Raw genomic sequence first — 27,244 nt, 5'->3', positions numbered from 1 at the left:
CAGCGGACATTTAGAGATAATAATACACTTGAAATTTCAAACTTGAACGACCAACTGGAAAACGTGCAAAATGAAGATAAATAAGAAGAAAACCAAAGTGATAAAGTGCACAATAGCAGGACAGGAAGGGGCAAACGTATGGCTAGAGGGAGAGAAAATCGAAGACGTTAAGACGTTCCCCTATTTAGGAAGTCGAATACCCTCGGACAGAAGAAGTGAAAAAGACGTAAATTCCAGAATAGCACAGGCATTCAATGGGAAAATAGGACTGCTAACCTCAAGAAACGTGTCGTTAGATGTTCGAAAATGATTTATTAAAAATCTGGTATGGAGCGTGACACTTTACGGATCACAGACGTGGACATTGAGCAAATCTGAAATATTCAAACTGTAAGGATTTGAAATGTGGTGTTGGCGCAAAATGCTGCGCACATCATGGACCGAAAGGAAAAGGAATGAAGACGTACTAAAAGAAGTTAACGAAGGACGAAGATAATAGGAAAAAGAAGAAACAGCATGCTTCGTCATCTTATTCGGCTCTCTGATTTGATCACCGTCCTGATACAGTGAAAGGTAGAAGGAAAACCAGGAAGAGGAAGACCAAGGATAGAATATTTAGATGCAGTTACGAAGAAGAGACCTTATCAAAGTATAAAAGAGAACGGGGGAAGGAAGAAAGTAGCCTCGAATCATCTCGACGTTTGCCTGGTGTGAATGAGAAAAATCTGAAAATCCTCACTCAGGACGGCTAGCTCAAAAAAAAGTTTTTTTTTTACACTTTCCCGATCGAGTGCACCCAGCGGAAATCGAACACAGGACCGTTTCTGCAGATACTATAGTGATCGCAAGGAATCGTGAAGCTTGATCTAGCGTTGCCAATTTTAACACCCAATAGAATGCGAGGATGCGTCCCGGTCGTCAATTCTCACTCATGAAAGTTTGTCAATGCCGTCTCTCGCGCTATATATAGAACATTTCCTGAGAGTACAATGTTGCCGGATATCTACTAACAGTGTTGTTTCGTTGTCATTATTGTTGCTGTTGTATATTTTTGTAGTTATTTCTGTTACAATTTAATTCGAATAATTGTTAGTGTTCGTGATATAGTTCTTTAAATGCTGTTATTTTTTTTTTCGCTCCATTGCAATGTCAACAACATTGTTGGAGCACTTCTGCTGTTTCACTATTTTCCGGAAGTGTGCGTTGGGAAGGCAACTCCACGAATCGAACCGAATTTTCCCGATGCAAAACACGTGAGAGAAAGCAGTTCTATGATTGATGTAAAGTCTAAGCTTCACGAGTCTTTGCGGTCACTATATATCTAATCGAAACTTGCTATATATATATATATCCGTATTATGGAGGTGTAAGCTATCGAGGGTGCCCATTAAGGGAGGTTCTACATTATTATTATTATTATTATTATTATTATTATTATTATTAGTAGTAGTAGTAGTAGTAGTAGTAGTAGTAGTAGTAGTAGTAGTAGTAGTAGAAGAAGAAGAAGAAGAAGAAGAAGAAGAAGACTATTCAACACCCCAGCCGCAGTAGAATGCCGCCTCTTGTGAAATCAGCGAAGCCAAGCAGGTTTTGGTCCGAGAAAAGATAGTTGACGGCGTCCATTCAGCGTTGTGAGAACAATTGGGTAGCTACTAATATTTAATAGAAAGTAATGAACTCTGGTCTAGACAGTTAGTATTAACGGCGAGGGCAGCCGATGTGCTAACCACACATTATCCCATAGGCATGGGCGTCACAAGTTAGCTGCTAGCCCCTGGCTGTAAGTGACACGAGCTTTTTTTTTTTTTTTTTTGTAACAAATTTTATAAAACAATGATATGATTCTTACTTAATCTGGGCACAACTTGAAATGAAGCTCCCTCTTCGAAGTGACGCCACTTGCCAGTGGCGTACTTAGGATTTTGTTTTGGGGGGCACTACGCACAACACGTGAATAAGCACATATATTCTTCCTTTTGGGTGGCGACAAATTTTAATGAAGTTTTGCATATACCAAATTTATTTGGAGGGCGGTTTGAGACCGATAGCCACCCCATAAATGCACAACTGCCACTTGCTCTAAAGACATGAGTTCAACACGCATCACCTAATCGAATATACCACCCTGACCGGTTATAGTCCTCTGTGAAATATGCTATGCCAGAGAAAAGTTTTAAATACATATTTAATTAATACTTTAAATAATATTTTGCTTAGTCTAACTAAGCTTCTTCAAACTATAGAACAGATTAAGTTTTTAAAAATGAAACTTTTTTTTTAGGAATATTTGTGCCATCACTGGTTGATGTCAACTTCACTGTGCTCTTGCAATGGTCGTCTTCTCATTTTCTTGCTCTTGTAAAGGCCGTCAACTGGCAGAAGGACAGAGCATTAGCCGATGATGGATGGGAAGAAAGTTGCAGTAGTTTTTTTTTTTTTTTTTTTTTTTTTAAAGTATATTTTCCATGACGATAGTCCTTTCAAATTTGTGCCACGTAATGTAAAACAAATAATTTAATGTTCTCCAAAAAATAATTCTGTTTTTTTTATAATAAAATACATAATAAAAATGGAAGAAATTTTGTTCAATTTTCTGAAACAAATTAAGATTTCTCATTTATATTATTTAATTTCACTTTCCGCATTTGATTGAAGAGATTTCTTTTTTTTCTTTTTTTTTTTCATTTTTGCAATCGACAGGTAAAAGAAAAAATATATGTCGGTAGTATTGTCAAACACCTTTGCGAAGTCGAGCGGCATTATTGTTCAATTAAGAAATACTCTTTTTTCTCTTCTTTCTTTTATTTTTCCTGTATTTTAAAGATGGGACGAAGATGAATTATGGATAAATATTGCGATGAGGTCACTGTTAAAACATATATGAAACTCATCAAGATTTCTTTTTTTTCTAATTTTAATTAGAATTGATAGGCTAGCTGTGAGTTTTATATTTTAGCGTTCCCCAAAAGAAATACTGGTATATGTAAATACATTTCTTTATCAGCTCCGGATTACATGTTTCTACTTGTAATTATTGCGAATGATCCTCTGTGTTTACCTTAGGAGTTGTGTGTGCAGTAGTTGGCTTGTGACGGAAGTCACATCGAAAAAAAAAAATAATAAAAAAAATACTTCAAACTAAGAGAACGAAACTTGCCTAATCTACTAATGTTTATATGTAACTGGTAGTATGTATATTAGGTATGTTAGTTTTGCTTAGATTGAAATCTTAAAACTTTATTTATCTATGTGACTCCTCTCACGAGCCGCCATTGCAGCATATACGTCTATGCAGCATTTCATCTGCAGGCAGAAGCTGTGGAATCCCCTCTTTCTTTCCCTAAGTTCGTTTAATTATAGTCCCTATCTCTCCACCTCCTTCTTAAGCTATTTCTACGAAACTTCTTTGAACTCCTCATAAGACTAAAACATTTCTCAATTTGTACTTAGGTTTCTGTGCATTAAGGCTATGATTAGTATTTCCTGTTTATACTTTTCACAGGTTATATATATATATACATACTCACAAAAAGATCATCTTTCGTAGATTTCCTTGTTCTGAGTATATTCGTTAAAATATTCTGCTTTTATTTAGATAGAACAAAAGTTCTTGGTTGGTTGGATGAAAGTTTAACTACCCTCTCAGCAGTGAGGCTATATGAGAGATGAACCTACAGTTTAACATGGGATTTGAACCACATGAGCTCCCACAGCAAATCAAACCTGGCCCTCCCGTATTAACAGGACGCATGTTAATCATATAGCCAGGAGAGATATCAACAAAAGTCCTTATACTCTATGTGATGAAAACATGGACAACTACGGAAAGCGATGATAAGAGAACGGAGACTTTCAACGTGTACGTATGAAAAAGAATGGAGAAAATTAGCTGAGGGAGGGGGTGAACGGAAAACGAATGAGAGATTGTTACGAATAGTAGGAGGAGAAACGAACAGCAATATATGTGTGTAACTAAAAAAGAAGAGAAAGTGGTTGGGAGATTGATTGAGAAGGAAGTATATCATGAGCTACGTGCTATAAAGTACGGTGGCAAGAAAAAGGAGGGGGAATGAAAAACACAGTATTAAAACAAACAAAAAAATGTTACATGAAGACGAATACGTTGGTTGAGAACGCGGTGCATGGAAGATTCTCAATTTGTGGCAAGTAACCTGTCAATAATGCCAAAATACCCACGATGATGGTGATGGTGAAGTGATTCAATCTCCCGCCCCAAAATCACACATTTATGCAAGTTTTATAGATAGTTCTGCAGTATTTCCCTTCTCTTGACCCTGTTTACCTATTTGCCTAGTAGAACTATACTAAGGGACTGTTGATGATGCTTGAAGGTGCCCTTTAAATGCTGTTAGCAATTGAGAGTTCTGCGGTGTTGCCATGTCTTCGTTCATATTCACGTCAGTTTATACACGAAAGAAGCGATTCACATTTCACTCGTGTCTGCTTAGTCACATCCTTGCACACACAGCAACGTTGCGCCACAGCATTTGTTTCATTCATCTAACCCACATCCATCGACCGAGCCCCACACTTTAGACATAAGGTATTGGAATTACATAGCGTGTTGTGGCCGCGCGAAGTAGGTACTTAAATATATAAGCACATAACGCCATATAAAGCCTCATTTTTAATGGACCAGATCACATCACGAGCAGAACTCGAAGAAAATGTTCAATGCAACAAAGGCTCCCTTAAGATATTTATAAATCTGTTTTCAGTGCTTACAGCAAAGCATTTAAAATCTAAATCCAAACGGTTAATAAATTGTACAATATTATTTAACGTTTCATATGGAGGGGGGGGGGGATTGTCCAAAGACGAGGCATATAACGATCAATATATCTTATTAAGTTGAACAAAATTATATATCTCAGTATAAAAGCCCATGCGTAGTTTTCAAAAGAAAATCGAAAACTTTTCTCCTTTTGTGTGTCAGTGTGTAAACTTAGAAACTAGAAACATGATACATATTAAGGTGAAACTGATCATGAAGTACACTCTCATCAACCCCTTCATTAATGTTAAAAGACGACAGTATACAGCACGATTAATGTGATAAGGTCTATAATTATCATAACCCTTAAACTTTTAATTTCTGTTGAAATGAAATATTTGTCAAAAGACATACGTCAGGCGATAAATCATATCAAAACAAACCAAATCAAACCACTTGGCGTAACAGCCCTTTTGTGGGTCTGAGCAGCTCCAACGCCATCTGTTAGCGAACGGTTGAACTACGTCGAGCCTAGCGACTAACCGGTGGCTAGAAAGCTACGTCCCTTGTCTCTAAAAGTTTGTGTGTGTGTATCAGGAGATTTCTAGAGATAGTGGCCGTCACGTTTTTATTCATATGACTCCCCAGTTTGCCTCACGACGCTGAGTGAAGACCGAAAAAATTTGGAAAAACTGGCCGGAAATCGAACCCGGGACCACGCAAACGTGACACCATTGCTCTAACCTCTAGACTACCAGTGTCCCTGATACATCACATCAAGCTGAACAAAATTGCATATTTGAGGAAAACTCTCAGGCGTAGTTTTCAAGAACATTGAGCAAAACGAATATTTACGGCACTAAAAAGAACGTCATTCGTTGCCAATCTGACGTCATTGATAGATTTCATTTTGCTGGAATAAATTATTTATTTATTTATTTACTGTACGTAACTGTTGTCTCATTTCTCCCACCAATAACGCACATACTACTAGTACAACTACTAAATATAAATAAACAATATTAATAAATTTAAAGTAAAGCAAATGGATAATTTTTATCTTTTCATAGTTATAAAGCAAGGTCAATATTGACCTGCAGTGTGTTCTTTAAAATAAAATAATAATAATAATAATAATAATAATAATAATAATAATAATAATAATAATAATAATGTCATTCACCCTTTTAACTTCTTTCTCCGAAAATTGTGTTATAAAGTTTCCTTACAACTAACTGGTATTCGTTAAAACTAATCAACTCACGAAAGCTTGCTTTTAAAGTGTTTATACATTATATTAGAAAATGAAACTGTAGCCTATAATTATTGTGTAGGTTCATGCGTTTAAAGGAGCCCATGAATGCCACAAGGACACAATCAATGCATGTGTTTAAAACTAGAACTGGTTTAGAGGAAGAAACTGAATACATATAATTGGTTATTTTGTTTCTTTTTGTTATTCGTATGTTTATTGTAGATATTGACAAGTAGCTCCGTCAAGCAAGGAAAATATTACATATTTTTTGAGATTTGTACTTTTTTTTTTTAACAATACAATCAAATTGTTTCCATAAGAAATACTGTTTTGGATTCAAGTAGGCTTCCTTTTTTATGTGCCTCTCTGGCTGACCATACCCCTTTTGAGTTGTAACACCACAGAGTTCAGTTTAACACGTGAAATTTACTCCTTGGAGAGCTCGAAAAGGCTTAAGACGATGAGCCCGAAGATTTGGTTGTAACCCACTACTTCTTTCCTTAATTCACTGTATAGTTACACTGAAATCTTACAATCTAGCAAGTAAGAATACACTAAAATATGCAAGGCGAATCAAAACATTAAAATAAATAAAATAAAAATACTGGATTATTTAAAGCGCATACTGTCTTATATAGTACAAATGTTTTATTGAAGGATTTGCACATTACCCCAAAAAGAGCATCGTAAGATTAAGAGTAAGTGCGAAATTTTACATCTGTACACTAACAGATCCAGAGGGGGTTGTTAGGAGGGACGGATCGCTTCCAGGGTGATTAATGTAGGCTTGAAATACGGAGTTTTACATCAAATCAGAATAAAGTAATGCAATATTTTATATATAGATTTATTAAAAGGTAGTCTTTGGGGGGGGGGCGAAACGCTCCTACTGCCCTCCCTGTAGATCCGCCAGTGAGTCTGTAGGTTTGTTAACATTGTAACTTAGCTATACACCAAGAAGCCATACTGTACAGTTGACCGCGGAAGAAATGTGGCTCTAACAGGATGGACAAATGTCACATTGTCTATGTAACAATTGCATTGTTACGAGAGAAATTTCCTCGCTGCGCTATCTCATGCAATGTTGATCGGAATGGGATCTTCGTTAATCCACAATTTGACATTTTTTTTTTTTTTAATTTAGCGCATAATCATCAATAAACCAGAAGGAATTGATGCACTCAAGAAAGTTTGCGTTTCGTTGTCGAAATTAATAAGTTAATACTATATGAAAATGTCATCGAAGATTTCCTGAAATTGGTTGGCTGGGTTGTAAATATCTGAAATGTAGACCTACAGTTTAACATGGGGTACAAACTACCTGAGATCCCACCGAGAATCGAACCCAGTTCTCCCACAACAAGATATTTCCTGACAAGAGTAAGAATGTGCCACCAGAGTCGTGGCGAAATTTTTACCATCTATCTTGTTCAACATTAATTCGTGGAGTGTGTACTTTCCCCTGATGTACAAGTATTGCCACTTTCCAAATAAATAATTGTTTAATTACGATATGAAATCCTTGTGCTCCTTATACAACACCCTATATATGGCACAACATTTTTCTCGGAGATAAGAATGATTTACTTTGATCGTTGGTTTTGGTCCGCGTTTTAGATACGTAGTTATTGATGCTAACGTTTACAAATTTCAACTGTTTCCACTTTCGAAGCTGGTGGCTGTGCTTTAAAAGGGAAGTAGTTTGAATTACGAAAACCATCACTATTACCATTAAAAATTAAAACGCGAAAATAAAAATTACTTATATGCATACTACACTGATACACATTTCTGTGCGTTATATGTGGGTTTTCTATCCATATCTTCCACGTCACATCATTGAAATCTTTACATCGAAATGAATCTATTTGACACATATCAATGTCTCTAATCTGTGACTAATCTACAACGTAAAATGTTATACGCTATTATGTTATATTCACTGCTTTAAATTTTCGTTTTTAACGGTGGTTTTGCTGTAGTTCCTGCAGAATTCCGTGTCTACACTCCCACACATTGTTTGTCTAGAATACATGTGCCTTTAGTACTTGTGAACTTGCGTTCGATTTTCGATGTGAATGCATTGAATATTCACTTTCCATCAAACCCCTTTAATCCATAGCAGGAATTCTCAGCATGTGGTACGCGTATCATTGATGGTACGTAGAGCTCCTGTTTGTCGTACATACGACTTATGATGATATTAATAGTTAATGTTTTGGTAGTACGCCGGTGGAAAAAGACTGAAAATCCCTGGTGTACAGGATATATTTTAATTTTACAACAGTGTAGGTTTCTTTTGATAATTAATTCTAACCAGGCGCGCACTCACAAATTTTTGTTGGGAGGAGTCCAATATTACAAGACATTACATTTATGTTACTGAACAGGTGTTATTCTGCATTCGAAAAGACTATAAATAATTGTTAAGTATTGCTACATATATTATCAGAAGAATGATAAAACCATTGTTTTTAGTATATAAAAAGCAAGAGTACAGATAATGTTTAAGATCAAACCTTTATGCTACAAGGCTACATAAATAATTTATGTGCTAAATAAATATAGTTTTATTAACAAAGTGTACAAACATATGTCAAGTTACGAAGATTTTTTGGGGGGAGTCTGGACCCAGTGGACCCTCATGCGTACGCCCCTGTATCCTGCCACAACAGAAGATGGGAAGCACTAGCTTTCATTGATTTATTTGAATTGAACTTTCATTTGAATTCATAGCTTAAGAGTCTTCATCCCGGCGAAATTAAAATACCGCTAATTTTACAGTAATTATGTGATATCTTCAAATAGATAAAAGATAATCGAAATATGGAACAAGAGCGCCCTAGACAATATCATTTTACACGAGAAACCGTTATCACGACTCACTTATCTGCTTTCGATTTCGAGCCATTTTGAAAATCGGCATTTATTTTCACGTTTCTAAACAGCTGAAAACGGAAAGCCACTAGGTGACTTGTGATAACGGTATCTCACGCAAAATAATATTGTCTAGGGCGCTCTTGTTCCATATTTCAATCATCTTTTATCTATTTGAAGATATGACATAATTACTGTAAAATTAGCGGTATTTTAATTTCGCCGGGATGAAGACTCTTAAAGAGAGGTCTGAATTTCCATTCGAGTATTTCCACGAAGATTGACCCCAGAATCTCGCGCATACAAAGTACAAGCACTGTATCAAGTCAGTGGATAAAATAAATTAGTTAGCGCTACAGAATACAGTACTTACATATTCTACGCCTTTGTATTTCAGTTTCTTTGTATCCTTCCTGCAGAACAGGAAGAGTGTTTAAATTTTATTACATTATTATATATGTATATTGATTAACGCACTTCTGCCGACTGAAATCGTTTTTGGGGAATGTACAAAAAGAAGCTTAACGAACATATATTGTGGCATTTGAAATTCTGGTAGTTCAGAAACAAAATTTATGCGAAGCAACGCATTCCTACATATTTTTAGAAGGTCTCCGTGTAAACCAAACCATATAACCATCCCGTCATGTTGGATTAGTAGAAGAACGAAAAACTTTCACAACACTGTCCTTTTCTTTCTCTAAAAAGAAAAAAAAAATCTCCCGCGCTCATGCTTGTATGCTTCTCAAAAACGGCCAGAAATACAACCCCCCGCCCTCACACACAAACTTCCTGCAAAAGACACACCATCTTCAACAACCCCCCTCTAAAAACCCAATCCACCCTCTGCTGACCTGGCTTTGGCAGCAGCGAAAACATCCACCATTAGCGAGGGGTTATATATAACATTAAAATCGCATCATCGTACCGCGCGCGTTTATACCCCTAGCAACTACAGGTTTCAAGGATTCTAGAAAAAAAAAATCGTTTCTTTTATACAAGTAATTGTGAGCAAAAGGTAATAGCAATTATGTATTGTCTAATTTCCTCAATAAAGTATCTTTCTCCCTTATTTTCTGCGATTTTCTTTCATAACTTTCGGATAGCATTGCTTCGCGCGAAATGTTCGGTTCCTTTCTTTCCACTGAGGCCAAAGACCTCATTTTTTTTTTATGGAAAAGAAAAAAAAGACACCCTCTATAATAAACCAGGAGTCAAGGGCACTCATCAGCGAACAGTTTGGATTAGTATGCCGAAGCCACCTCATCCACCCCTTGTTTCCAACCCTTACAGCTTTTTTTTTTTTTTTTAACCCTGCTTACGCTGCCCTATCTTGCTAACTCCAATACGCGCCAATAACTCTACCAAACAAAAAATAAAAGGAATTATATTGTAAAAAATTTATTTGTAAGAATTTTTTCATTATTAATACTGTATTTCCAAATTACCAACATAAATAAAATGGCTGCACTATTTGAACAATGTATGTTCTACACACCCGTGTAAACTATTCAAAAAGAAAAAAGTAATAATTTCTGTCCCATCTACTGTATAAAAATTGTAGAAAATCGAGTCGAAAGAAAACTATAGAACATACATTGTAAGGCACAAACGCTCGCGAAATATGGAAATTGAAATCTTACAGTATATGTATTCTTACCCCCCCCCCGCCCTAACATTTAGTCTGAAAGTTTAGCAATACAATAGCAAACCAGCCATCCCAGTATGCAAACCCAGACACAAAACTATAATTCCTAACATTAAAAAAATCCTGTCAAAATTTCTGTCCTCTTATTCACAAGAAAGAAAAAAAAAGTTCTAGAACTGAAAACTATTATTCACTAAATCAGTCGCGGATACAAGGGAGGCTATAGGGCTATAGTCTCAAGTATACACTGGACTTCAATCTTGCTTTACACTGGATAAAGCGGCAAACTATGGTTCAGCCCCTCCCTTGATCATACCCTGGATCCGCCACTGCACTAAATTCACTAAAACCCTAACATTTACGCAGAGAACACATACTACACTTACTTAAAGTATTTAAACAGTAATATTCGTAATAATGAACTAGTTAAACTAGGTTAGAGATTTTGACATTAGCACCACATATTAGTGTAAAAAATTGATGTAACTGCTTATGAATCCGTAGAACAATGATAATGGTTCCAAGTTAATCTACGACGTTGCCACAGTGAAATTTTTGATTCCCCATAGCGGCTGAAGGAAGCCTCGGAGGATGTTCCGTTATATAGAATTTTGCGCTATTTGTAGAATAGCGCTCTGTTGTATGCAGAATGGCGCTGAGCGCCAATTTTAGAACACTCAATATATATTACTGGATTACGGAACCATGCTACCTACCTTGACCAATAAATAAACTAAACTGTTATTGAGCATTCAAATAAATTTACCGACTATATTAAAAGAAAAACTGCATAAAAAGTGAGATTCAAACAACCATTCAGGTTTTTATCCCAGGCAAGTAAATCAAGCCGGAGTCGAATTTGGGAGCGACACGCACGGAAGATATACACATTAGCTGCTAGGCCATAAAGAGGACCATCCTACCTGCTCTCTAAGCCCCAACTTTAAAAAAAAAAAAAAAAAAAAAAAAAAAAAAAAAAAAAAAAAAAAAAAAAGCTTTCCATTTGGTTCATGAAAGTAGTTTAGAACCAACAATTCTGTCTGTACTGGGACTCGAGTTACATGCATAAAAAGCTAAAGTGCCAACCAATCCACCACATAGAAACTATCACTCTTAAGTCTTTTATATTCTTGAAAAAAAAAATCAAAGATATGGTTAAAATATAATTTAAATATCCACAAACTTCAGAAAAATTAATGAAATTATACATTACATATTTAGCGCATAACGAAAAATATAATATCTAAAGATAAGACATAGAACAAAGTGGTATACGTGTGCGAGACATTTTGAAACATATCTTTAAAAAAAAAATAAGGATCTTTATTATGATCCTAGCAAAACAACAACGCATAGTAGGTTAATGAGACATACATAACATAAATTTCAAATTTCTGTTTAACTAAAATATTGTCCAAATATACAAAGATATAGACCTACGTTCGTATATCAGTTGACAGATCAGATCTAGCTGAACAAAATAACAGTAGGTAACCTCAAATGCGTAATTTTGAAGAAAATCGAAAAATAGAAAGAAAACGAACTTAGTGGCACTAAAAAGTATATCATGTGTTGCTAATAATAATTAACAAGAAAATCGATGCAAGAAAAAGGAAAGAAAACGAACTTAGTGGCACTAAAAAGTATATTAGGTGTTGCCAATAATAATTAACAAGAAAATCGAAGAAAGAAAAAGGAAAGAAAACAAACTTAGTGGCACTAAAAAGTATATTAGGTGTTGCCAATAATAATTAACAGGAAAATCGAAGAAAGAAAAAGGAAAGAAAACAAACTTAGTGGCACTAAAAAGTATATTAGGTGTTGCCAATAATAATTAACAAGAAAATCGAAGAAAGAAAAAGGAAAGAAAACAAACTTAGTGGCACTAAAAAGTATATCATGCCTTGCCAATAATAATTAAGATTAAAAAAAAAAACTTTTGCTGGAAGAAATTGTTATTCTATGTACTGTATACGTAGCAAATTACACTGTTACTAACTAACTGCATCTATTATTGTTTGTCGTTTCCTAACACACACACACACACACACACACACACATATATATATATATATATATATATATATATATATATATATATATATATATATATATATATATATATATATATATACTCCTTTACGCACATATATCACTTGTAAAAAATAATACATTACTAATCTGAAGAAAATGATCAAATGATTTTGCTATGGCATGTTATAATGTAAGCAATTGTAAACCAATCTACATAAAAGTACAAAACTTATTTATGTGAACAGTACTGCAATTTATTGAAAATTAATTAATTGAAATAAATAAAAACTAATAATTCAGGCATAGATCTTCATAAAATCTATGCCTGAATTATTCTTCAGGCATAGACCAGGCATCTTCATAAAATTTACTGTAGTATTCGAATTTTATTAGTATTTGGACATAAACCCAAGTTTTTATTCCAAATAAATCTACTTTATTTGATTTCCTCCATATTTTATATTAGCTGCAGAACGAAATTGTCCTCTCTAATACTATGAGCAAGTAGATTTTAAGTTCTTATTTAAATAAAAAAAAAATCCTTTTGAGAAACTATCGCATTGTACTTTTGAAGTGAGTGTCCTGAACTCACGGTATATCAACTTCATTGGCGTCGTCAAAAGGTTTATATGAGCTACAAGCAGACCCCTTCAAAATTAGTAGCAAGGACAATCCATTTACTGATTATAAAGCCATGTGTGTGTGTATATATAGAATAATAATTTTATTACCAAATACTAAAACTTGTTAACTTGCTGTTAGAGTGAATATACGTATATCATTTCACTTAAACAAAAATAAACCGAACTCCCTGGCTTCACAGCATGCAAAGGGCTATGGCGCGTATAGATGGATGTTAATTGGATGAAGTAGCCTGTATCAAACTACACACTCATTCTTTTAATCGCCGTTATTTTTGGCTCTCTATAGGCCTATGTACGCTATATTTTGTTTTAAGCAATCCCTCAATAATAGAAATAGCAAATGTAAGTGGACTGTAAGCTAAGAACATCACTTCGTATTATTAAAAAAAAAAAAAAACTGTTAATATTTTGAACACATTATTCTGGCAACACTGAAGTGAAATGGAGAAAACAGTGGTGTCTATGTGTATGTGTGTGCAAGTGTGCAAAGGACGATGGTACAGAAAAGTTTACGACTCGCATCCTTCAACCTGGAAAGAAGTCTTCAACCAAAATTTTCCCGCAGGGCAAACGGAATATGGCAGAAGGGTGAGTTGTTTCTGAAACGACGCAACAAGGGTGGATAGGAGTGTGTTGCATGCCATTTTTTCTTCCTTTCCGTAAGTTTAAAAGAAAGAGAAAAAATCAAGGCCCGCGTTTCGTCTCATGGAAACCTGTTGCCGATGTTACAGCCAAATGAATGATACTTTCATTTCGTACGGATTAAGAATATGAGAACCAACATATAATGACTATAAATATAGGTTGTATTTGATTGGTGTATTTATTTATTAATTGAACAAATTCCCAGATACAGCATAACTTTACCATTTTACACAGAGCAACAACAACATAAAACAGTGTCAAAAAAGAGTGTAAAAGTAATATTATTCCGTCAAAACTGGTTTAATTGCTCTTTCAAACACCGAGTAGCTCGAAAAGATGTCCACATCAGTTGTTACTTGATTATAACAGTTTGACATTCTGTAAAAAAGAGACCTCTGTATAATTGCCAACCTAGGACGGGCAATATCGAATAGGTTGGTATTCCTGGTGATGCGAAAACGGACACGTAAGGATAGTTTCTGAAGTAATATTTCCGATCTTAAGTTTCCATTAACTATTTTATGAAGATATTTCAGGTCAGATACAATTCTGGTTACTTCCGGAGTCTGGGTATTAAGATGTCGCAAGAGTTCCTTCTTAGATAATATTCGAAGTGCAGGAACACGAAAACGGACTATAGCAATGAAGAAATTGAGAATAGAATCAAGTCTGGAGAGATGTGTAGGTGCTGCCATGGCCCATATGGGAGAGCAGTATTCGATCTTGGGAGCTGTTAAGGTTTTATAAAAAGTTGCTAATGACGAAACAGTGCGTAGTTCAGTGAATCGATAAAGAAGTCCCAACATGCGCATTGAATTTTTAAGTATTGAGGAGATGTGGTCAGAGAATGTAAGTTTTGAATCAAAGATGACACCAAGATCGTTATGACTAGCAGAATGTGTGATAGGGGAATCATTGATATGGTATGTGGAAGGAACAGGAGACTTTTTCAAAGTAATAGTAATAGAATTTTTAGAACTTTATTATCATGTATTTAGAGTAATAGATCATGTATTTAGAGAATTTTATTATGTTATTCGTTTACGTGTAGATTAACAGTAGCGGCGCACACGTGTCATGGATAAAATCTATTACTAATAACTTAAAACCTCTTATTCTATTATCAAGTTATTTCTCTTTACGGTGCATTACATGATAATGATACACTAATTATGTTATTTGTACTTGATTATGTTATTGAGCGTGTAATAAATAAGTTACTTGGATATCACTCTTTCTTTGCCAATTACTAATTAGATATTACTCATCCATTTTTCACATACTGCCCCAATATTCTGAATTTGTACCGCATTTTTTTTTTAAATCGTTCTTATATGTAAAAATAATGACATGCTGAATTTGAAGTCGAAAAGAAGAATGTCTGGATACCGCTCGGTGTCTCTTCATGCGTCAAATAAGGCATGCATATCATCTGAATGTACGAAGGGTGGGACATACGTGCATATGACTGTGTAATTCTGACTTAACATCACGCAAGTCAATCGTTTATTATGACAAAAAACAAAGAAATGACGAACTGTGAACTGTGAACCTCATAATTTCGTTAAGATAATAAGTCTGTTCTTTTGTAATGAGTTTTGCACCGACAAATTTTTCGTTTTCTCATTAACTCAGATCCGACGACAAACATCCTATTATTATTATTATTATTATTATTATTATTATTATTATTATTATTATTATTATTATTATTATTATTATTATTATTATTATAAGGCAAATTACTGAAATATCACCTCGAATAGATAAAAGTGAGGGGGAACGCGGGCATACCAAAAATATGTATGGTGTTCCCCTACTTTCTAAAATAATTACAATGGTCAAAGATAGGCACGGAGAATAGCGTGACGTTAAGCGTCTCCCTACCTTTTCAGATCCACTTTTAACCCTGTTGTGAACTAACTAGTCAACATACTCTTTCTAGGCACTGGAGAAAGAAACTGACCATCCTAACCCTGGGCTAGTGACACTACCTTAAAAAAAAACTTATTTTTGAACAACCCTTTTCTACAATTTGGTCAATTTTCTGTAAAAACGCTAACATGAACAGGTTAAGTTTCAAACACGCGTAAATCGCCAGTTTCCTTCAGTAATCGTGAAATCTTTATTTGAGTATATGAATTTTGTATTATTATTATTATTATCCGAGTAGCAAACTGATACAGTATTTTTCGTATAATCAAGTGGTTTATTGAGAACTAGGCAAACAGTATATTATAGGTTAACGATACGTTTTATGGAATTAAATTTGATACAAACATGTAGTACGTACGTACTAACAGTTTTAAAATATTATAAGTTCCACTGTGTAATTGTAATAAACATACAATTATAACAACTTACGAACACATTATTATTATTATTAATATTACTTAAATGTTAAAACCCATAATAGAAAAATAAATATTGTTTCTAATGGTGAAAATGAGTTTTTTTCTTTTTTTTTAAATACAAAAGTCAATATCCACTTCTAATCCTGAGGGTGGAACAACACTGAATGATATACTATACATTATATAGTCTACTATACGAGTAATCAAAAAAGTTCCCGAAATTCTGTTGTAGTTCTTTATTGACTGCACCTCGTATACATTTTCATTCGTGGGCCAGACGAAATATAATCGATGACTACCATCTCGCAATCACTGACTTACATAATACAGTTTGCTTGTTATACTAATAAAATGTTCTATTTGTTATTCTAAACGTTGTGAAGTGTTTATACATACACACATAATATATACTTCATGAAATTCATGATTACGCAGTTAACTCAGTAATTTTCAAATTTATTAAACTCACAAAGCCCAACGAAGAGAATTAGTAATTTTTTCCTCACCTTTATTCTTCATTTAAAAAGGGGAAACAATGAATAATGATAATCTTGCTTGCACAAAAAGCAAGTTTGCATTAATAAGCAAAAAAAGCCCATTGCATATGCATAAGAAGAAGAACCATAAAGGAAGTTGATGATTGGGGGCAATAATTGTGTTTTAAAATAAAATACAACTTTACATTTTCCGTCAAAAGAATGTTGGTAAAATACGTTATATCTACAAATTTAAGATACAGAGAAGGCAGTCAGAATCATGTAAAAATTATGCAAAGCTTTGTGTTTTGGAAGCTCAATGTAGATCTATTTTATTATTATCTTTTGTTTCTTCGTCTATTATTGTTTCTTCTATCCCTGTTCTTTGTCTTTTAATATACATATTCCTTCTTAACCATTATTTTTAAAAGCCAATTTGAGTTCGGAAGCCGACTAAGGAAAGAAAATACCAGAAGCGTGACTCAATTATTACACTCATGGTTCCGTAATTTTGTTTAAAATGAAATAATAATAAAACGAGATGCAAATTTTGCTTAAATTATTCGTTTATTCATTGTATGATGTTCTTTTTTTTATTTTTTAATGTGTCGGATTTACATATGAGCGCTCACACACAAGGTAAAGAAAAGAACATTAATATACACTGAGGCACTTTTGCGTTTATTCAGGAGCAAACACCAAATCGTTTTTTTTTTTAAGTGACGTCATTTCATTTTACTATAATAATTATTTCATACTCATGTGATAAATTAAATGGATGAAATCTGTTCATTAATTAGCAGCGTTGCTACTGTTTTTATTATTTTTTTTTCAGGAAATAAAAATGTCACTTCAAAGTAAAGTGCTAATTTTTGTTTATAAATCGAATATTTTCTTCTACTGTGAAAAATGAGTAAGTTAACTGCAGAACATATCAGATCTAAAGGTTTTCGTACAAAACTTCACTGGCCAAAACCAATGTTGTCAACAGCTCGGCTCACCACTGAGTCGGCTGAGAAGTTAGCCAGGCCCGAAACCAGCCACAGAGGTTTGGGGGGGGGAGGGGATGGATATGTTAGAGGGGGCAAGTCATTAAAAATTCTCCTACAGATTGTTCTTTGTATTAATAATGGTATTTTGTATTGAGGTCTGGAGGGGCCACTAAAATTTATGAGAGCCAGGCCCCCTAGCCCCCCCTCTGGTTGCGAGCCTGCCAACAGCTCACCCAACCGAGCCGGCTCGAGCCGATGAGTCACCTGAGCCAAGTCGAACCGAGCCGGTAGCTCATCGCAACCGAGGCGACTCGACTCAATGGTTCACCTTAGCCGAGCCGAACTGAGCCAATGGCTCATTCCAATCGAGCGGACTCGAGCTGTTGGCTCAGTTGAACCGAGCCGAACCGATTGACATCACTAGCCAAAATCACGCTGGACCAAAATTTCGAGAGCCAAAATCTTGAGGAACGAAATCTCGTGTCATCAAAATTTCGCGGGGCGAAATCTCGCCTACATCAAAATCTAATCAAAACACATCGCTGTATACATATCTACCCCCCCCCAATATATATTATTATAATGGCAGAAAATAAATTTCAATAAAGGTTTAGATATATAACATGATGAAATGAAATCTCTCGGTTTTACGTCCCATGGTTATGGCGATTAGGCTAAAGAAAGGAGATGGTGATAATGAGAAATGAATTAAATGGTGGGATGAAGGAAGAGGGAAGAGATGGGAGAATCCCGAGAAAACCCAAGCAATGGTGTTTATCCATCACAAAATTCACATTGCGTGATCGGGGATTGAACCAGAGACCCTAAGCACCAGAGGTTGTATAACATGATCGATTTCATTAAGTTCATGAAGAAGAATTTTAAAAAAATGCTTAATAGTTACTTCACTGTGTAGATTAACATAATACTACGTTCGAAAATATAACACATTTTCGAAGTTCACGTTCATCAAATAATTTAAGTATACTTGGAGCAAAATAAGAAACAAACTGATTGGAGAAGCACGTGTTACCAGTTGCATTCCGTTTTGAGTTCTGAACATGTGCTGCAAGACGGCTACATTGTAATGCTACAGAAACTCTCCACTTGTAAGTGCCACCATGACGTTTATGATTGGCCCTTCTTTTGGTGGTCCTATGATATAGATCCCCCTTCCACATAAATTTCCACGTGTGCCTTAAAACTGTCAATTAATTTTTATAATTTTGCTTCATGTATAAAATAAGTTCGATGAATAATATATGGTATTGAATGTCAGAGCGATTGAATACATTTAGAAGCACGCTCTTCAGTTTAGGTATTACGTCAGGTGAACTAACGGGGGGAGTGCGTCATATATTTGATCTGTAGCGTAACAGTGGATCAGACTAAAATTTTAGCTAAAAACACACACACACACAAACATATATATATATGTACGTTATTTGTTGCCAATAATAACACCGGTACACACACATATAAAAATACTATTCAGCAGACCCCAGCATATGAATTTGATGTATTTTGTTATACAGAATCCAAATTCAAAATCCCAGGATTATTGACCGTGCCAATTCCTTTTTATGAAAAAAAGGAGGACCCCACGGTATGAATTTGATGTATTTAGTTTCATAGAATCCAAATTTCCAAACCTCAGGACGATTGACCGTGTCAATTTTGTTTTATGGGCGAAATATATAAGCGTTTTTGCATAGGGAGGACACACGTTTTCCGCCCATAAAAGAAAATTGACAGTCAATAGTCCTGGGGTTTCGAAATTTGGATTCTATGAAACTAAATACATCAAATCCATACCGTGGGGTCCTCCTTTTATATATATATATATATATATATATATATATATATATATATATATAAAGGAATTGGCACGATCAATAATCCTGGGGTTTTGAATTTGGATTCTGTATAACAAAATACATCGAATCAATATCCTGAGGTCCACTGCACAGAACTTTTTTTTTTTTTTTTTTTTTTTTGTATAGGTGTGTTACAAAAAATCCAGAACTTTTATTTGTGTGTCTGTGGCTGCGTAATTGATAATTTTTATTTTGCTGAAATAAATTAATATTTATGTATTGTATATATATATATATATATCTATTATATAAAAGAGAACGTACAAAATCCTTTGTTCCCTCATCACGCTAATACGGCTGAACCGATTTCTTTCATTTTTGGGGGGTTATTAGGATTTGGACCCTAGATGGTTTTTATCATATCACTTTAATTTTTAATTACCAGTGTCTTGAGATAATTGACCATTCAGGTGTCCACAAATCCTTTGTTATTAGTTCATCATAGGTAAAAATAAACGTATTTATATGCAACCCGCATGACCGTTAACTCGGCGGGTTAACATAAATGACAGGCGATATACAGCGGAAAATAGCTTGAATCTTCTGTTTAAAATTTTTTAATTGATTTGCTTATTTTTACAGACACTTTTACAATATGCCAGCACCGGGATGACCGCAGCAAAGCGGGGCGGGTTAACATAAATGACAGGCGATATAATGTTAAGATTTACTGCAATCTTCTATGGTTTTTATCATATCACTTGAAAGCGAAAAAGTAAAAATTATCTAAGTAACAAAGTTTATTGCGTTCCGGGGTGACCGCAGCGAAGCGGGGTGAACGCTGCTAGTCTATTATATAAAAGAGAACGTACAAAATCCTTTGTTCCCTCATCACGCTAATACGGCTGAACCGATTTCTTTCATTTTTGGGGGGTTATTAGGATTTGGACCCTAGATGGTTTTTATCATATCACTTTAATTTTTAATTAACAATGTCTTGAGATAATTGACCATTCAGGTGTCCACGTATTTATATGCAACCCGCATGACCGTTAACTCGGCTGGTTAACATAAATGACAGGCGATATACAGCGGAAAATAGCTTGAATCTTCTGTTTAAAATTTTTTAATTGATTTGCTTATTTTTACAGACACTTTTACAATATGCCAGCACCGGGATGACCGCAGCGAAGCGGGGCGGGTTAACATAAATGACAGGCGATATAATGTTAAGATTTACTGCAATCTTCTATGGTTTTTATCATATCACTTGAAAGCGAAAAAGTAAAAATTATCTAAGTAACAAAGTTTATTGCGTTCCGGGGTGACCGCAGCGAAGCGGGGTGAACGCTGCTAGTATATATATATATATATATATATATATATATATATATATATATATATATATATATATATATATATATATATATATATTATAGCAAAATACATTAGCAGATTGTTGTTTATTTTTCACTTAACTGTCACACACACACTTCTTTACACACATAGTTGTAAGCATTGTAAAAAAATCTATAATCATTTAACTGTTTGAAGATCCAATGGACTATATAAATCTAAAGAGTTTCGAAAAAACAAAATTCAGGTAGATAGACATCCAGCAAAATTTGATTATACATAGGTACTTTCTTGTCTGTATGTAAAACAAACCACTGACTAAAAAAAAAGCATTACAATATTGCTTGCATCAGTCTTTCAACAGCGTTATATAGCGCCTTCATTTACGCTTTTTACACGTTCACTTGTTTTGAATAAGACGTTGTCCTTTAAAGGACCCCCTACACATGTCCTTATAATGATATCACAAATCACTCGGCTTTCTCCATGCATATTTATTTCTTTGAATAAACCTTATCAGTTATTTTCTATCTTCTTCTTCTTAGTTGCCTTCTTCTTTTCTCTCTCTCTTTCTATTCATGAAGAAGAAAATTCTTCATAACGATAATGGGAATGCAAATTTATATCAGAGAAGGCCGAGATGATTATCTTATTCCATTAGCAGCGCTAATAAGCTATGGCTTTCCTCGATTTTAATCGCTTATATTTCACGGATGTAACTTGTATATATATATATATTCTGTTTCCCACTCGAACAGAAAGACAACGTTTCACATACTGTTATAATGTGATTCATATTTAATATATAATTTCCCATTTCTCTCTCTCTCTCTCTCTCTCTCTCTCTCTTTTCCCCCGTCTCTTTCTTTAATCATATTTAATCAAATTAACTTCAATAGTCACCGAAAGATATCAAAGAATGCAAAAGAACGTTTTCATTTTACTGGATTACTTTCGGAAATCTAGATGGGCTATAAAGCAATAGAATTCATATTTAGAATTGGACGATTCTCTTCGTATTTCCTCTAGTACCGTATATACTCGAATATAAGCGCCTCCTCCCCTTAAAAAATTTGAATCGGTTTTAAGAATCCATTTATTAAATGAAAACAATCTCCCATAAGATCACTACAGCACATTAACAGAAATACCAAACTAACGGTTCCTCATTGGCTGCAACACCAGTGACTTGTTAAAAGTATCTTTTCAGATAGAGTTATAGGTAGCACCTTTATCAATTCCGAAAAAAAAAAAAAAACATGCTTGAATTTACATACAATATTGTCATATTTATAGTAGAAATATTGCACTACTATGCTTCAAAAAAGAGTGGTTAGATGGAGGAGAGTTTAACGTGTCTTTCAACAGTGCGGCCATATGAGATGTGGTCCTACAGCTTAAGGTGGAATCCGAACAACATGAGCTCCCACCGGGAATGGAACTCGGGTATCTTGTGTCGAAGACCCTTGTATAAAAAAGAAGTTAGAGTGTATGGTAGAGAACAGAATTTTACAATTTCAGCAAGTACTTGTTTCTGCTCAACTTAACTGATGAAATTTATTATTTTTCCATCATAACAGCTTTTTTTATATATATATAGAATACGGTATGTGAGGTTTTTAGTTCGATCCCAGTTCCCATCAAGTGGGTTTTGTGGTAGACTACGTGCGTGGGTTTTGCAGAAGTTCTCCCGTTTTCTCCCACTTTCTTGATCCCACTATTTCGTTCACTACAGTCCCCACCATCTACCTTAGCCTCGGTTCATAATCGAAAGCATGATCACATGTGTCTGGTGCACGTAATCCCGGGTTCGATTCCCGGTAGGATGATTCAAAAAGTAAATTTCAGAATCATTCAGTTCCCTGTCTTTAGCCTAAAGATCGTAGACCCTAATCATTAGACTAAAAAATGCACACTGTTCTTTCGATTAAGGAGAAGATCGCACTGTTTCCGTTGAAGAAGTGGTAGTTTCAAAAACGTTTAAGATTGCTCCCTGATTTGTCTCAATTCAGACCACAAGGGATTACTTTATAACTTTGACTCATGATGGGGGTGGGGGGCGGAAGAGTAACGAATATAAAAGCAATCGGGGAAAATCCACTAGGGGAACACATCACAAGGAGAAAACGCCACATGCGGTAAAAACTACGCAAAGGATATGATCTAGTAATGTGCTTTGTTTCTGAGGTGATGAGCTTACTGCTTTTAAAAATAGCAATATCATTTCCTTATTAGGCTTACGAGGGAATTTGATTCCAATGAATGCATTTGTAACAAACAGGATAATTGAGCGCTTGCTAAAGAAACAAAGACAAAAAAAAAAAAAACAATCGGAAGAGTTTTTTTTAAATACCTTTTACTTTTGCAATTGAATAAATATAATATCATTTCTGTTTCTTTTCTTTCAGTTGTAACCATCATCATATAGAACAACTTTCTCCAATTGGTTAGCATTTATTGAAAACTGCTCCAGCGACTTTCTGAACTTTCAAACTCCAGAAGAAAAGACAGAAGACAGAGTAGAGGAAACGTTAGTACATGAGTTCAGAAATATTTTTTTTTTTTAAAAAAAAAAGAAAGGAAGAAAGAAAGATGAATGAAGAATAATACCACATGTCATCTTCTTTCAAGTGATTCTACAACTGCAGTTGTCACGAGTGCTAACATGTGGATAACTTGTTCTTCAGTAAAGCTCGGTTGGATAGCAAGAGCCTTCACTATCTTTTCTCTTCCTTCACTTTTCCTTAGTTTAATGTAATTGATTTGAAGATACGTATTTTATTTGTAGTTGTAACTTGAATAGAAAGATTAGGTAGGAGAGATCTTATATACAGGATGTTTCAAAACATCACCGACAACGTTTGGGAGGTGATTCTTCACACCAAGATAAGACAATATATATATATAGACCAACTTGGGTACACAAATGCTTGAATTCGAGTTATAGAATGTCGAAAACATGAAAAAAAAAATTAAAGATCCATAGTTCCAATACCATGGGACCTACTGTAGTCGGATCGAGACTTCACTTAGGAACTAGTATGTGCCCTATCCAACTAACAAGTTTCACAATCCTGCGGTATCTTCGCAACAAATTTTATAGAGATAGTTGGTGAGTACTTCAAATTATATGCTCGTAGCCAAACTCCCTCTATAAAAATTGTTGCGTGAGTGCCTTAGAATTCTGAAACATGTATTTTTGGATAGCGCATGTTGTCGATGTTCTTTTGAAACACCCTATAAAATTACCCGCGATTTTGACATAACTCTGCTTACATTGTTCTTATTCTCTTCTTATACTGTTCTCTGTCCTTATGTATTTTATTATTATGTTATTGTGGTCATGCTATGAAAGTTTGATTCTAATACTTCTATTTGTCTTCCTTTTGTTGCAAATTGGTCATGTGGCTACTTCATTAGAAGTTTGCACTAAAGAGAAACAACAGTCAGTGATTCGGTTTTTTTTTTTTTTTTTTTTTTTTTGTGGTCGGAAGGTGTATCAGAGGCTGCAATCCATCAAAGACTTTCGGCAAAATACAGGAACAGTGTCTCGCTGCAACGGAGTGTCTATCATAAGAAGGGGTTGAAATATACAAAAATTGTTGCACAAGTGTTACGCACGAGGAAGGAGCCGAACGACCATCTAAGGCCACAAATGATGATAATATTGAGCGTACACGTGACATGGTTATGTTAGACAGACGAGTGACTATTGATGAAGTGGCACATCATCTTGAAAGTAGTCATGGTTCCTGATACACCTTCTGATCAATTGGTGCAAACTTCTAATGGAGCGGCCATGATCTATCTGTAACAAAAGGAAGACAAATCAAAGAATTAGGATCAAACTATCATACCATTACCACAACAGCACAACGATAAAATAAAAGAGGACAGAGGTTAGCAAGGGCACCCATCAGAGGGGGAAAGGGGGCGCTCGCCCCCTAGAGGAAATTGTACTTCAGAATATCGAAAATCCAATAGAATTTTTACATTAGTTACAGCAAAATTTGAAACTATTTTTGAAACGTCGCTTATACTTGCCCCCCTTGGAAACCATAACATGGGCGCCCTTGGAGATTAGTATGAACAATGTAAGAAGAGTTCTATCAAAATTGCTGATAATTTTTCACTTACCCTCGTATATATAGTATTGTTCATCTGTTAAACCTTTAAACGTATCTGTATCCGAAAGTGGATTCTAAGAGGACGACTATAGGGTCTTTTTAGCCTCGTTGAGGTCTTAGGGAGAACAGTGGCTCAGTGGTAGGGCGTTAAATTTTGGTTCGAAAGAGTCTCTGGTTCGATTCCCAGATATGTGAATTTACGGCGTAACATTTTCATTAATCATAAGACACCTTCAGGCTAAAATACGTAACTATGATACATAAATCTAAAATATGTCATTTCACATTAAAATTTTGATTCACTGTCTGGTGTTCGCTTGCTTTTGCCATATGATCATTTTTAATCTCACTTGTCAAGATTCAATCAAATGATTTCTTTTAATTTTTTTCTTCTGTTATAGCTTCTATAGTTAGGCCTATATCTTAATTTTTTTTTTTTTTTATTTTTCTGTAGATGACACATTTCATAGCTTTCTGCTACTCTTTCTTTATTATTACGAAAATAAGTCACAGTCAATAAGTACGTACATTATAGGTATACTTAAATGTTAATTAGTAATACAGTTGGTAACACTGTTTGTATTCTTTGAAAACTGTTTAATAACATGAATTATGGCGTGAGTTAGGTATTGAGGCTTTACTATACATAACATTTGTACATATATATATATATATATATATATATATACACACACACACATGTATATATACGCACTCCCAGGAGGTTACAATGTTCCTAATAGTGTCGTCATAAACAACATATACTGGTCTTAAGAAAGGGAAAAATCAAGTTTTCTTTCGCGCGAAGAACATGCTTATGTAACCGGCATCATTATGCGAGTTGTCGGGACGAAGAATCATAGAGGGGAGGAGAGAGAGAAACGCAAGGAGGGTCATCAACAATCCAACAATCCGTTAATGCTTCCCTCTGTCCTTGGTCATGTGATGTCTTTTCCGCCAACAATTATCCTATGGTTATCTAATCACCATATACACGCGAACTACCTATGTCCCTTCCATAAGCTTCCTTTTTTAAAATTTCTTCGTGTAAAGATATTATATTCAAGCTTGTATGGGATAAGAGCTTCCATTTAACATGAGTCATTAACACTTTTCATTGTATATCTTAGCAGGCCCGTATCCACGGGGGGAGGAGGTGCTAGGAGGGCGACCCTCCTAAATTTTTACTGGTCCCCTAAAATTTTCACGGTAGGGATGCAAATGAACTATAATATGGTTGGATCGGGCCCCCCTAACTTTTACCTGCCCTTCCTACACTTTTGGATTGGCTTCGAGCCAGGCCGGTAGCCAGCCCAAAAATGTAGGGGGAATGGCTGAAGCTAGGGGGGCCCGATCCAACCATATTATAGTTCATCGCCATATTATAATTCATTTGCAAACCTACCGTGGAAATTTTAGAGGGGGCTCGCTAAAATTTAGGAGGGGAAGCCCCCCTAGACCCCCCTGGATACGGGCTTGCTACAAGCCTGTGTCTTATTCATCGAGAGTTGTGTGTGTGTGTGATAAAAAATGTACATCAGTTCAATGTACACTATAGGTACGGTAATGTAGCTTCATGGACAGTAAAATATTAATTAATTATATTAATAATCGAAAAATCCATAAGGACACGATTTAATTCGATAAATTAAACCTTTAAATTGTCCATGAAGCTTTGTTCAGAAAATGTCCAATGTGAGTATACGGTTAAGTTAAAGGTGTCAAATTTAGTGTATGACATTCTTTATTTCTCTATATCTAAAAATAAGTCCTGACTGACTGATTAGCACCTAAGCCAAACGACTTAAAGTAGAAAATTGAAATTTGGACTACATAGACGTAAGATATCACTAAGGAAGATTTTTTTTCGAAACTTCTTAACAGCATCCGTCTGCACCTTCATAACTTAGAGATACGCAATTTTCTATTTTGACTTTTCATTTGAAATAAGCCCGATTTCGATGTTTCTTGATGTTTAACCTAGAAAAAAGGGGGTGGGGGGAGGTGGAAAGATACAGCGGTAGGAGTTGCCGTTATTATAGTAAGGTGTTCATGTACCGGTACACATTCTGTACCGGTTTGCACCAACACAAAGCAAAATCTGCGTTTGTGATAATGAGCATAGCAGTTTGTGCGTTGCATTAATTTTTGTGAAAGCTAGTACGGAATAAGTCCCCACATCTTGGATTTAAAATGAAGTAATTTGGACTTTTTGTTTAACATAATTAAACACGCGTCTAAACGATTTTTGATATCTGACTTAGAATGGAAGAAAATGGGATGA

General features: G+C 35.0%; 1 protein-coding gene across 5 annotated transcripts in view; it reads right to left on the bottom strand.

Annotated features, from left to right (window-relative positions):
• The window catches only part of LOC145690279 (uncharacterized), a 363,538-nt gene that overhangs the window by 290,686 nt on the left and 45,608 nt on the right, over positions 1–27,244 (bottom strand). The window lies entirely within an intron of this gene.

This window comes from Thermobia domestica, chromosome 7, assembly GCF_964235325.1.
Source record: "Thermobia domestica chromosome 7, izTheDome1.hap1.1, whole genome shotgun sequence".
Classification (NCBI taxonomy): Eukaryota; Metazoa; Arthropoda; class Insecta; order Zygentoma; family Lepismatidae; genus Thermobia; species Thermobia domestica.
This window is presented reverse-complemented; position numbering and strand designations above follow the sequence as displayed.